General features: G+C 44.2%; 1 protein-coding gene across 10 annotated transcripts in view; it reads right to left on the bottom strand.

The window, feature by feature from the left end:
* Positions 1 to 14,533, bottom strand: part of LOC116840793 (tyrosine-protein phosphatase 99A) — a 432,380-nt gene that overhangs the window by 107,812 nt on the left and 310,035 nt on the right. The window lies entirely within an intron of this gene.

Here is a 14,533-nt window from a genome sequence, read left to right on the forward strand (position 1 = left end):
CGCTCTCTCTCTCTTCTGGTGCACGGATTCTTATGACACGCCATACATACTTTGCAAGCAATCCTCTCGTCGCACAATAGAGACACTCGAAACTGCGTTTCGTTGATCGTGTCGACGTACGTATAGCGCGATTGCTGCACCGTCGATACTCGGCATGTTAATGTATTTGCTCTCTCTCTCTTTCTCCCTCTGTGTGTATGTACGTGTGTGTGTATGTGTGTGTGAGCGAAAATACGAAATGAGTTAGATACTGTTATGTTGAATATTCGACGTTAAATGTGAATTACGGTGAAATTGATACTGATATTATCGTGAAGCTAAGACTTGTAGACGAGAAGTTACGTTATCGAGATATTTAATACATCGACTGTCGGAGCGCGCTGTTTTCAATGCGGATAAATGTAAGCCAACCGTGAGCATGTAAGGCAGCAATTTGATGTGGTTGCGTAAACCATCTCGTCGTATAACAAACACACGCCTCTTTCATACGCGATGCACGAAATGCCATGTAATCACGAAAGTGTGCTCACCTGATCGGCTTTCGTTCGGTTTGACGGTTTGGTAATTAAGCTCCGGATCCAACTTTCATTACAGGAAAGTCGACCGCAAAATAGTTTTGCATTTGGAAATAAACCGAATTTTCATTACGGTGCAACTCGCTTAATGCAAAGAGAAAGAAAGAGAGAAAGAGAGAAAGCCGCGAATTAATTAGGAAAATTAAATCACAGGCTACACAGTTTTACTTTTTCTGTTGTTTCCTCTATACTTTTTCACTTGTTTACAACACCCGACACGATGTCACGGCAATCGAACGTTAAAAAAACGCTCCAAATGCTCTGTAATGTCGTGCCAAATGAATAAAAAATGCGAATTAATCGGGCGGGATAAAAGCCGCGCGATGAAAAATTCAAGTCGCGCATTTACGAATTCAACGTACAATTTTGTGCGTTTGTCTTTTCCCTTCAATTGTTAAACGCGCTTTGCCGCGCCCCGAGTGAACGGGTGAGTGACTCGGCAAATATAGTTGAGGGTGTGTTTTCGCGAAACTTACTTCGAAGTCCCGCTCGCGGGGAAAACACCGATCACGCTCTCTGCGGCGGCAGTGGCAGCAGTGGCGACGGTGGCGGCGGCGGCCGCCGCCCCCGCATCGGATAAGACTCGGGCGTTTAATATGCACCGGCGCGCGGCGCGGCGAAATATAACATTGCGCGCACGTTGCACAAGATCATAAATGAGAGCAGGGACCTCTAACCTCTCAGGATAGAGTCGTCATCCTTTTCTGACCTCTCTGCGCGCCGCCGCATCTTGCCCTCGCGACGGCTGCTGCTGCTGCTGCGTTTCCGCGACTGTGTGTATGTTAGGGAGAATTCGCAGTTTGGCGGAAAAGCAGAAAACAGAAAGGCAGAAGCCAATGAGAACTCGCGCTCGGTGGTCAGATAGTCGCGCTGCTGCTGGTCTGGTAGTCGACAGTTTTTGCCTTTCTACCGCGAGCAATTTCTGATTGGCTTCTGCCTTTCTGTTCTCCGCTTTTCCGCCATGGCGTGAATTCTCCCCTAGAGTCCCTAGAAATAAGAATAATGGGGTCTATGTTGCTTCATTTTTTAGTGGTTTGATATGGAATGACGAGATCAATCAGTGATGCCTGAGCACGCGAATAATTGAAAAGTAAAAAGTGGAAAACAAACAACATATTTTTATTTGAAAACAAACAGAAAATATAACAATATACATTATTTAATTTTGTTAAAATGATTTTAAAAGTGCATTGTATGCAAATAAACAGTATTAAATTAAATTAAATTTTTTTTATGATGATGGAGTTGAAGTTATGACAGATTACATCTCGTTGTTATCATCTCCATGATTTACATTTTCGTGATTTTCTTTGTTAACAAAATTTCAACGAAATGTAATAATTAAAGATATATTTACCTGTTTAATAACAATTCAAGAATTTTTTAATGACGATTAAAATGTCACTGAGAGAGAATAATCCGACATTCTATATATAAGTCTGCTCTTTATCGAAGAACCAATATATTTAAACTAATATACATCATTTATTCGCTTCTTTTCCCTTTAATGCTAGGTTAGAGTAAAAATGCCAATCCTTAGACAATAAAACCGATATCTAACTATGGACATTCTTATTATTTTGAATTTTAATCCATTATTTTTGGAAAAATGGAATCCGGTAGATTTCTTCCTTCTTCTTTATTGTATTTTTATAATTTCTCAAACCTTATAATTTTTTATGATTCTGTGGAATATTGAGATTTAACAATAGCTAACAGAAAAAAGTTCATAAAATATTACAAATATTTAAAGAGGACCAAATAGAATTAGAGTAGTTAGAATAGAAATAGCGTAGAGTTTTTTCAGATCCCACTTTTACGACGACGGATTAAGTACGAATATTTAAACTTTCAATATTATATATATTCAGAGTGTGTATATATAAATATATTCTCTATATTTTTATTATGGTATAAATATTCTTATTTATTAGTTATTATCGTATAAATATTTTTATTTAAAAGCCAAAATAATAGGAATTAGGTATTAGTGTTATTAGTACTGTTATTAGTATTGTTAATAGTGTTATTAGTACTGTTATCAGGTACTAGTGCAGATATTGGCATTTTTACCTTAATAAAAAATTAAACTACTACAGCCAGTTCAGCAACAGAGAATAAACTGCACGTATGCAGATACGTCACACGGCAGCCAGTACGGCATTTTGTATCAAACTAGCAACATCGGCCAGACTTCTAGGGACTTCAGTTTGTGCCGGCCGTTACCGCGTGCCGTGACGTTCGCGCGCGTGCGAGCAAAAAAATTTCGAATACGGAAACTCGCTCTTTCCGCACGTCTTTCGATTTGCGTCGCCGGCTTCCGAGCGATAAAGTATCGGACATACCTGGCCGGGACGAGATAGAAGCAGAGGAAAAGAGTTGCGAAACACATTTTAATTTGTCAACTGTTTCGGTCGCGTGTTCGCTTACACGCGGTTTTTGCGCGATTAAATGCGATACTAAAAATACGCGTTTGTCCGCGCGATTGATATCCGCGCATATATGGCTCGGCGATAGGTTGGAGAATAAAAAAAAAACGTTATATAGCGAGCATTTTAATTCACCGTTTATTTTGCTGTTGCTGCGTCGGAAAAAGAGGGAGAAATACCCGTATGATTTTTATGCGATTGAACATGTATTTAGCGTCGGACGACTGGCATCCGCACAATATCGCTTGGTGATAGGCTGCGAAAAAAAAAAAACACACAAATGTCACGACGATGTATTTTACGATTCGTTCATCCCACTCGCTTTTTACTGACAAGTCCACTGACAAGTCACACGGCATTTGGGATTAAACGCGACCTATCGGCCGACGACGGTCGCGTCTCGGCGATGTCGAATTAATTTCGACTATCGTGCGACTCTATCACGCGCGTTGCACTCTCTTTTAACGCGATGAAATGTTAGGTTAGGTTATCTCGCGCGCGGGCGCAAGTCGCATTAACGCGTAAGAAGTGCAATAAACATCAGCGAGCCGTAAAAGCCGCTCGCGATGAGCACGGTTGGGCATTATTTACGTTTATTGTTTTTCTTTATGAAAAGTTACGCTAGTGGGCGCTATATGCCAAGACTCGGTTTTTCGTACACATCTTTGGTGTTGTATCACCTATTATCTATTTCTATATCTATTTATCCTATATCTATTTCTCCGATTACCATCGCGTTTCTAATTCCCGCTCAATGAGTACTACGATCGTCGGACCTTTGTTATTGTTCCACTACTTTAGTAAACAATGATAACGAGGAAAAAACCGATCAGCTTGCAAAAAGCTAAAATATATACAGAGAAAAATATCATTCTGCTGACAAGCAAATGATTGCTCGAATTATTCTCCTTCCTTGAAGCAATTGTTATGTTCAAGGAATATTTTCTTGATAACAATCTTAAAATATACTTGTTTCAAATTTCAGAAAAGCTCATCCCATCATATATTCGAATGAAGAACTTAATCTCTTTACAAGAATATATCATAAATTTTCGAAGAAAACAAGTCGTTTCGAGTCCATGTAGTGAGCAAATCAAATTTTTATTTTAATATAATATTCTCGATTGAAATGCTGAACTTACTAAGATTCAGAATGTATTTTGAGTAAATTTTATATGCTCATGATGAATGTATAATATATCTTCAAATATCCAAGCTCATGAAATATTTGAACAACTAACATTTACTTGAACGCAATACGCATTTTTCTGTGTGTTTAGTTGTCATAACTAAGATGTGTCATTGAGACAGGGGAAGTAATGTTGCTATTGAAGTTAGATTTATTAGTTATTTATGAACTTCGGTACAATAGCGAAACAATATTCGCCGATAGATTGAACGTTTACGGTGCTATCATTTTGCTTTTCTTGTAAATTGAACTTTGCTGCCAAAAACGTCAAACTCACGCTTCGCATTACAAAACTAAATTAAGGTTTCTCCATCGATCTTTGACCTAGAATGATGTCCACTTTAACGCAAACACAAAATGTCTTTCCCGCTTACACGATTGCGATATTTGATCCTCACTCCGTGAAAGGGTGATTTTACGTTCACCGGATAATCTCCCTCTTTCCAACGGCTTTTGTTTCAAGTTGCTACGACGTTTACAAGTGGAGCTATTGACGCCTATATACCTTACCATTCGATAGTTACTAAAAGTAACTCAACCGACCACATTCGTTTCTATCCACGCGCTCCTCTCATCATTGTTAATTAATCCAGAAAACAGGTTCTCGCTTTTTGGATTAATTAACAATGATGAGAAACTCGTAACTAGCAACGAATGTAGCCGGTCGAAAATGTTTAGTAACTATCGATCTCTACCGAATAAGTAAGACATCCATCCTACAGAGGGCGCCGTTGTAGGAGCGCGATACCGTTTACGCGGTGGCGTCAATTTTCGGCATGCATTACGCGGCTATCTTCGATCTTTCTGCATCGGACGACCGCCATTAATATATCGACCAACATCGTTCTGTGTTGTACGAGTATTCTGCCTGTAGAAAGTGAGTTTCGCGAGAAAATACGTATCGGAAGTGCCGAAAACAGCGATACGCAATCCTCATGATGTACTATAAGGACCTTATTAGTAAGCGATTCTTCGTATACCTGGTAAGTACAACCTGTGCTTGTCGCAACGCGTCGACTTGGCGTCACTTATACTTGATACTACCATTGACTCCATCGGTGTAATCGGACGATCGTCGGAATTATTAATCAGGGATTAGAGATTCGACCATAATTTGACAAAAAAAAGAAGGATAAAATGACGCAAGAAGGGGGGAGGGAGTATCGATATGCGCGATGCGCCGAGTCTCGAGTAGTATAGCGTTGAGCTGTTAACAAGAGTAAGTGAGAGAGTGAGAGAGAGAGAGAGAGAGAGATGTTTATTAGCGTCCTGTGACATGTCCTCATAAGAGCATAGATCAGAGTATACAATATAATAAAATATATACAAATATAGTATATAATAAAAAAAAAATGGAAAAATAGGTATAATAAAAAAGAGAGAAAAAGAGAAAGAGAGAGAGAGATCTAAATACAATAAAAAAAGAATGGAAAAATATATAAATATATAAAATATATAAAAATATATAAAAATATATAAAAATATATATAATAAAAAAGAGAAAGAAGGAGAAAGAAAGAGAAAGAGAAAGAAAAAGAGAGATGTATCATACGAGATCGCGTCCTTGTCGGATCGCGACACCGTTCACGTCGCAACGTGAATTTTCGGCGTATGTAATCGATTGCGTGGCCATCTTCTACCCTTTTGCGTCAGCAGCCGCCATTAACACAACAGCCGACGTCGCTCCGCGCTTGGTGCTTTTATCCGTCGAAAGTGAATCTCGTGCAGGAAATAACTATCGGGAGTGGCGAAAATAGAGATCTACGATCGTCAGGACGTATCGTAAGGATGCTATTACTAAGTAATCTCCTTGTTTCTCGGCACACGCAACTGGTGTGCGCCGTGACGAGTCGAGTCGGCGGCTCTCACACTTGTTATTACCACTGACTCGCTTAAGTAGTAATAGAATCGGTCGATCGTCGGATTTGTTAATCGGGAATTAAATATGCGATGGTAATCAGAGGGATAGATAATACATGACGCCAGAGATACACCCAGAAAGAAGAAATATCTAAAAAAGAAAAAATATTTATTCGTTGGATACGAACGCGTATCTCGAGTTGACTATCTGGTCTCTCTTTCTCTCTTTCTCTCCCATCCTCTTCGAATGAAACGGTACGTGAAACAAACGGGATCCACGAGCGAATCAATTCTCGCCACGAGAAAATATCCTTTCGTACTGCCTCTCATAAGTTTTTGCGCCATTTCGTACAAACAGCCGATGTAATTTTTCGTTATTCTCCAATAAAGCGTGAAATTCAAATCTCGCCCCCTTAATGTTGCAGCGCCTATTAACTCATTTATGCGGCTGAATTTGCGTTTTGTTCGTCCCGCGTTTGCATTTTAGTTTTGCATCGGGTAAACGCGACGGTCGGCATAAATGAGTTAACGGGTGTGCTCTTTTGGATAATTCACTTCGTAAACCTTGTAAAAAATTGAGTTCAGATGGAAAATAAATTCATCGTAAAAGAGAAAGAGAGAGAGAGAGAGAGAGAGAGCAATGAAGGTTCTTTATATCTACTGTTTCTTCCGTTTGAAGAGAATAGTTTTAGAAATTGTTCCTTTTCGAAAGAAGAATTTTCTTCGAAAATCTCTTTTTTCCCTTCCATTTTTTCTATTACACATTTCTTCGCAGGACGATGGTCTCTCGTCGCTTCTCATTCGTTCTTTTTGCTCCAATGAGGAAGAAGCGCGCGCGTTCACGACATTCAATAGAAGACAAGAAAGAGAGCAGAACGTGGAGAAAGAAAGACAGAGAAAGAGAGAGAAAGAAACACAGAGAGAAATTAAAACTAATCGCAAGTCTTTGCATTAATTTTCGCCAAGGAGTAGAGTTTACGGGAAACTACTTTCGATCGCGCGATCATTAATTCTATGCCATTTAAACAGGTTCTGCACCGCGTTCGGCATCGCTACATCCTGCGCGTCGCGACCTTTCATTAATAATTCATGCCTGCCGCTTTACGGGGTCAACAGTGGACGTTTCTTTATCCGAGCCGCAAGTTGTGCGCGCCGCTTGCACAAAGCCACCGACGAACGTGAAGCGAGGCGGCGAATGGAGCGCGAGGACGCGTAACTCTCGCGCCGGAGAGGCGCGCGCGTAACGCGCGCAAGTCTCGTTAAACGGATCTCTACACTTAACGTTTTGCAGTATTCAAACGGCTCCGGTGGGAATGAAACGTTTATAAATCTCGCGGAATGTTTAGACCTCTGGCCGTTGGCCTGGCGCGCCAACGATGCGGCCGCCGCGCGCTCGAATTTTCAGCCAGCGCGTAGCATTGGTCGTTAACTTTTAACCGGATGTGCGATGAGCTGAATAAACGCGTGATAAAATAATTGAACGCGGGCGTTGAACGACGCGAGAGCCGTTACAATGTCTCGCGGACAGTCGCGAGTCGCATCGGGCAGAGATGAAAACGCCCACTTAAGTACGTGAAATTATTTCAACTCGTCATACTTTGTCAGAAAAGAGAGAGAAAGAGAGAAAGAAAGTGTTTATTCCCCTGGGGTTAGGATCCCATTAAATATACTATAAACATACATAAATTAAAAGCACTTATAAGTAAATAAGTAATTAAACCTAGCCCAGTCTATGAGAAAGAGAGAAAAAGAGAGGAGAGGGGGAGAGTGAGGGAGCGAAGAAAAGAAAACGAAATAGAAATAAAGTGAAGGGAGAAAACGAGCACGCGCCACGCCTTTCTTCCTTCCTTTCCTCACGTGAAATCTGTGCTTAAACGCGCCGACTGAGATACGCGGAATGAGTGCGCGGAGTGACTAATTAAATTTCAAGGTGACGGGTTAACTCCGCCGGCTGAATGTTCGCGACAGTTCTACCAAGTGAAGTCGGAAAGTAGACGCGGTCCGTGCAATAAAGTTAATTGTTGAAAGTATTTTCCCGTACGTACTCGCCCCAGCCGTGGCGGAGTGACCGATACAGAAGGCACGACGGCGTGTACTTCGTGCGGGCGTGGTAGTGCATACCGGGATAACCGCGCGTATGCACGCCGAAGGATGCCGCGTCCTTTACGGGTAGGTAGAATATAAATTCCTGCGAGGCGCGTTTACCGGAATTTACGAGCGTCATTTTAAGAACTGTTTTGCCTTGCTCAACCATATGGCTCCCACGTAAATATCTTTCACCCCGTTTCGTCGTTAAAACTCAGTACTCGGCCATTAACCGTAGTCTCTGCCTACTCTGTGACACGTAAGCTTCCTTTTCGCCGACGTCATCAGTATAATTAGCACTTTAACTAATTGTGATGAGATTAGCGTAACTTAGCCTAATTGGGTTCGTGTTCGTCCATTTTTTTCGCTCCCATCTTCTCGTTCTTGGGAGGAATCCGCGTTGCAGACAGTGCGCGCGAGTTTACGCCGCGCGATTGATGACGTTAACGTTAATTTTGTTTGCCTCCCTAACGAAATTTGGCGCGACGGTGAGTGCGCGGGCTGGCGCGCGCTCGTCGCACATTCAATAGAAACGCCAGACAGTCAATAGATTTTATCAGAATATATCTTTAAGGTCGTCTTTACGATGTGGAAAAATTGTATCGTATCTCACGTGTATGAGAGAACATCCAGTTGCTTTACATTGCGAATAAATAACATGACACTTGAACATCCCTTTTGCAAAAAAAAAATCTGTTGAATATATTTCCATCGTCTCGAGCACACAGAATGTAATTTACCTGATAGAGGACGCGTATAAATATCACTTAAAAGTTGTATGTATACCCGGCTAAGAGCCGTGTCGCGTTTGTCTCGCTTCGGAAATTAATTATGAGTCTTAACTCGGAGACGGCGGAGACGGCGCATGGAAAAATCAGAGCGATCGATCGATATAAATTGGAAACAGCGCCACTGCCGACACTCAGCATCTTTCTTCGTGGGCCTGTGTGTACGCGCGATCGCAGCGCAGCGCATCACAGTAGAACAGTGCAGCACAGTGCGGTGCAGTCAGTGCCAGAGCGAAGCGCAGCACGTCGCGTCGCGGCAATGGCCGATATTTTCCCTGCGCGACCGAGACACGTCTCCGTCGTTAGCCGGGGAATGGGATTACGGGACTCGAAGGCGCGCAAAGTGAAAAATCGCGAAGCGTTCCGGCGAAATTGGTCCGTGACCCGTTCCTAGACCTAGAGAGAGAAAGAGAGAGAGAGAGAGAGAGAGAGAGAGAGAGAGAGAGAGAGAGAGAGAGAGAGACGCCCTCCTGCTCTCCGCCGAGATATCGATTCGATGCGCCTGGATTTGCGTGGTCCTTTGTGTGAAAGGGTGGGCCCAGGTGCCAGCGGACGAGCCGTAATAGAAGGCAGTTTCCACGGAGTGCGTTTGGAAACACTGAGCCGCCCGAAGGTGAAAGGGTTTCCCTTCGTCTTCCTTCGTTTTGCGTCCATTTTTACCTCTCCGCTTCCGGCAGTCAGCTTTCCTTTACATACACACAGTGCGCGTATGTGTATCTAGGCGCGCATACACGTAGATACCACGGCTATGTATGCGAGAGGACATTCGCGTCGGTGCATACCTGTCGTAGATATGTACGACCGTCGGGCCTTCCGTGCATTTACTTCATTTATACATACTCACGCACACATACACGCACGCACTCGCGCGCGTTTAAGATGCTTGTGTGTGTGTATGTGTGTGTGTGTGTGTGTATGCATGTACACCGCGAGTATGTACAGTCTCCTCCGCGCTATATCCAACGAAATAATTCGTAATGCAATGGCAGAAATAAAAAGGAAAGAAAGAAAGAAAGAACCGAAACGCGAGGAGAGGAATGTTTCGTGGAAAAGTCGTGCGCGCGATTTAAAGGGTCGTGCGACGCGCCGAGCCGAGCGATGCCGCGCCGCGGATCACCCTCGTGAAAATTCCCATACGCCGTTACCCAGATGCGCGTAAATTTGGCAGCAACTTCGCTAGTCGATTTGTAAAGGTTGCATCCACTCATGAGTAATTCACATGGCTCACACAGAATGATGAGATGCAGATATAAAACAAGTACGAAAAAATTTACGAAAACTTGTATAATATGATATGTCGTGTAAAATGTAATATGAAAGTCTGAGCGCAACTTTTAGTACATTTGTCGCCGCGCATCGATAAAACAAAGGAATCTACATCATCACATGATGTCGACTTAACGACTAATTTTGTACAGCACATTTGCTTCATAATGTGGTGGAAAGAATTGTAAAATTTCCATCATTGTGACTGTCACACGTTATGATAATCATGAAAATTTATCTGGTCTATCTACATCGTATCTTTTTTTAGGCGATGTCCAATACCGACGCCGCCATATATTCCTTGCCCTTACATACAATAAGAGAAAATAAAAAATATATTATAAGTAAGAGATATTTTTTAGTGAGCAAAATAGGTAATACTTATTTAGTCGGCGCTAACAGCACTTATGCTAAAATAAAATATTTTTAAGAAAATATATACATTAAAAATTTTAAGACCGTTTCTCAAGAAAATAATTTTTCACAAAGGCAATTATTTATTCTACTTAAACAAAAAATACAAGTTGAGATTTAACTAAATATGCTCTTAGTATATCCACCAAACGAATATTTACAAATCATTTTTTTCTCTCAGTGCACGTAAATTTTCGCCTCTTAGCCTCGTCGTTTCGTTCGCACGACAGCGCAATGCGCGGAGCATCAATAACGCAACCTATGATGAATTCGTTTCGTGGACAACGGATATCGTCTCTCCAGCTTCCTCCTTTTTGCCCCGAAATTACACGGACAAATGCGACGGCGAGGTCTAGGTCGCGCGAGCATGAATTCAGAGGAAGACGCCCGTTCCGCGGCTCGAATTATCCGGATAACTTCGCCAAGATCGCGCATCGTTGGAATCTCGTGATCGCGCGTACGCGGCTGGCCGCGGTCGCGCTCAAAATGCAAGAGCGATGTCCACGTCGAGTGCTTGATGGCGACGTTTAACAGCGTGACGCAACCGGTGCGCACTGGCCGATGCAACTTGATATTTTCGCTGAAATGGAAGCGCACGCGCACATTCAGGTGCGTTCGCGCGTTAATTGAGCTTCGAATTACCTGCAACGAATAACGTAATATCAGCGCGATGTTTCAATCGAGAACCAGAGGCTGCACCGGATCTGTTATTAATACGAAAACCTGAAAAATTGGCGCGAGGCGAGCATCCGCGTTCCGGGCCTGTTCAGGTCGCGCGATCCCGTGTCTGTTACAGTCAATTAGAGGCACCGCGATCCCGCAATTGCGACCCTCCTTGGCTTTCAATTATTGGCTATTACGATCACGGTTCATCACTCGCTCGGTGCCGCTCCCGCATCTAGATCGGCACGGTTCGCGTCGCAGTCCCGTCGCCATTGCATTTGCGCGCGCATTCGATGGATGGACACCGAACGCGGTATTTATTTCGATTTTTCGTCGCGGTTTCCGACGCGGAAACATCGCGCGCGTGCGGCCGCAGTTGCTTTTAATAAACCGGCCCGAGAGCTAACGTGGCATCGCCGCGGAGAGAAGGGTAGAGCACGACAGAGGCTGCGAATGGGAAAAAGCGAGGGAGAGAAGAAGAGGAAGGGATGTTGGTGTATAAAGCATAAAACCGAGAAGGGCAGCCGGACCGTACCGGAGCGAGGCGCGTCGCGCTGCCTACACTCTCGCGATGCATAAACCTCCCCCATCAAAAACAGCGCCGGCAAATTAGCGCGACGAGTAGCACCCCCGCGACCTGTCTACTTAGGGAGCCGACCGATGCGAGCGGCGTAAGCGTACTCGAAACGAGACGTGGGAAACACGCGAGGGACCCGCGTTTATCGCGGCGCTGACGTCGCGAAACGCTCTCTCCTTTTCCCACCCTCATCTCTCCCTCCTTGCTCTCTCTTCCCGCAGAGACGACCTTTCCCTGCCGGTTATGGGAAACGAGAACGACGACGACGACTACGATGGGGGGCCTCGTAGGTCGGCGGAATTTTAACTCGACAGTGAATTTGAAATTTCACGAAAGGAGGAAAAGCCGCCGCGGCTGCTTGCCGACCGCTCTCGCGTGAAACCGGATGGAATTAATCGAATATAAAACGCGGCATTAAGGCGATCGAAGGCCCCGACTCGACCGTTGTATCCTGCGCGATCTCTCCGATATATTCGAATGCGAATTTCACTGATCCTTTCTCTATTTGCTCTCTCTCTCTCTGTCTCTCTCTCCCTCTCTCTCTCTCTCTTTTACTCACCGTTAAAAATCTTTGAAGTATAATATATGCAAATTAGTTGCTTATAGCCTTAGACTTACAATTACTTATTGTTTTTTCCTAACATAATGTTTTTCACTCCTTATTTTTTTATATACTACTTTTATACATTTAGTATAGCGCTTTATACTGTACGCCATTTTTCTTTAAAAAAATGTACTATAGCTCTAGGAGGCATAACCCTAAGAGTAAATTCTTTCTCTCTCTTTCTCTTTCTCTCTCTCTCTCTCTTCCCCGGCCCCGGAATTTCTCTGCCAAAGTGTGATGATTCTCGATTGTGTCTCGATTTTCGTCAATTTATTTTCATTCAATTTATCTCGGCGGGGATAATACGTACGCTCGCGCGCGCACGTCCACGTAAAAGACCAAGAAGGAAATCGAATGCCAGCGGAGATATATCGGCGATCTCCTTGAGATTTTCTTCCATCACCCTCTCGACTAATACGTCGTTGCCGTCGTCGTCGTCGTCGTCGTCGTCGCTGCCGCCGTCGCCGAAAGAGAGCGGCTCGGGTGCCGAGTTGCGCGCTAGCGTTTTGCGGATTGTTTGTTTGCGCGGCGCGACATCTCCTCCGCAAATAGTTTAGACAGAATTACCGGGAGGATTTGTAATCCCCCGTAAAAATATATGTTAGCCGGTTTACCGTGCCGCCGCGAGCCGAAGCGAGACGCCAACAACGCCGGATATCGCGCGGCGCCGAGGGCTCGGGGGAAAGAGAGAGAGAGAGAGAAAGAGAGAGAAGCGGGACGGGCGGATGCGAGGGTAGAACAAAAAAGGAAAGGGAAAAGAACGCGCGGCGCGGTATACTTTGCGCAAATATTTTACTTGCGCCTCGGATGCTCTAAGTACGCGGCGCGGAGAAAGACAAATGTTAGGTGGAATGATCCATTTCCCGATTATTTTTTGGGGCCGCTTCGTCCACGACGGCGGGAATGAAACGGTCGAGTCGCAAGCCTTAACCGTGCCGTCGATAGAGAACGAGGGACAGAGGCGGGGAAACGGCCGAAAAAGTATTGCTTTCTGCATTGCGCGCCGTCGTTTTCACAACGACGCTCGCCGTGCGTTCAAGGGCCCTCGATTTATTAACGAGACGTATGCAAAATCTGTAAGTTGGTGACGCGCAAGAGACGAGACGACACGAGACGGGATGAAGGGAGGTGAGGTGAGGCGAGGCGAGGCGAGGCGAGGTGAGGCGAGGCGAGGCGAGGCGAGGCGAAGCGAGACGAGGCGCGTAATTCGCTCGACTGATCTCCTCGCAGGGAATTATTCAATTTCGTTCAGCATGACAGCGCCAATGCGACGCGGCCAGCGTGACGTTAATTCCGTGACGTCCATCGTCGACAACATTAACACGGCGTATGTAAATCGAGACGTCGTGCTTTACGTTTTCGAATTAATATTTTCTGTTTCGCTCCGGCCGCGCGCGGGGCCGCAGCGCGCGAAAGCCAAGAATACCCGGGCGCCCTTCGGTTAAAAGTATGACCATTTAATTCAATTATAACGAGACTGCTACGGACGTCAGAGACCTTACGTTTATTACTTTTTATCCCGAGGCGGCAGATTTATGCGGAATTCGCCATACTATCGTGGCGAGTAACAAGATTCATTCGCGACATTTCTTTTATTGCGCGCCCGCGTTAATTATACCAAAAATCTCAAGTGCAATCTTCCTCCGCCGGGGACGGCGGATAGGCGGCGATATTTTATGTTGATCTGTCGCGAAGGAGAAGTCGCTACTCGTCTTTCGCACCTCGGGTGTAAGGAACGTGTTTTAGCTATCAATTTTTGCTTCTGTCTTTCTCTTTCTCTCTTTCTCTCTCTCGCTTTCCAAGACAAGTCTTACCCATCGTATAATTCGGTGTCGCCTCAACAAAACGCGCGAAAACACTCCTTTCGTTTCCTGTTTCTCTCTATCATCGTGGATATCATACTCTTGTTTCAGATTCGTAACAAAGTCGATTCGAGAATGATTTTTCGTCCCGAATAAAAACTTAAAACGAGGATTAGAAAGGATTTTCTAATCCCTACACAATTTATCTCTACTTCTATCAAGGCCCTATTAAGATATTTAGTCCACTTAGGGCCTATTAAGATACTAAGTCCACTTAGACC

This window comes from Odontomachus brunneus, unplaced genomic scaffold (assembly GCF_010583005.1).
Source record: "Odontomachus brunneus isolate Ranch 3 - 2012 unplaced genomic scaffold, Obru_v1 Obru_scaffold_011, whole genome shotgun sequence".
Lineage (NCBI taxonomy): Eukaryota > Metazoa > Arthropoda > Insecta > Hymenoptera > Formicidae > Odontomachus > Odontomachus brunneus.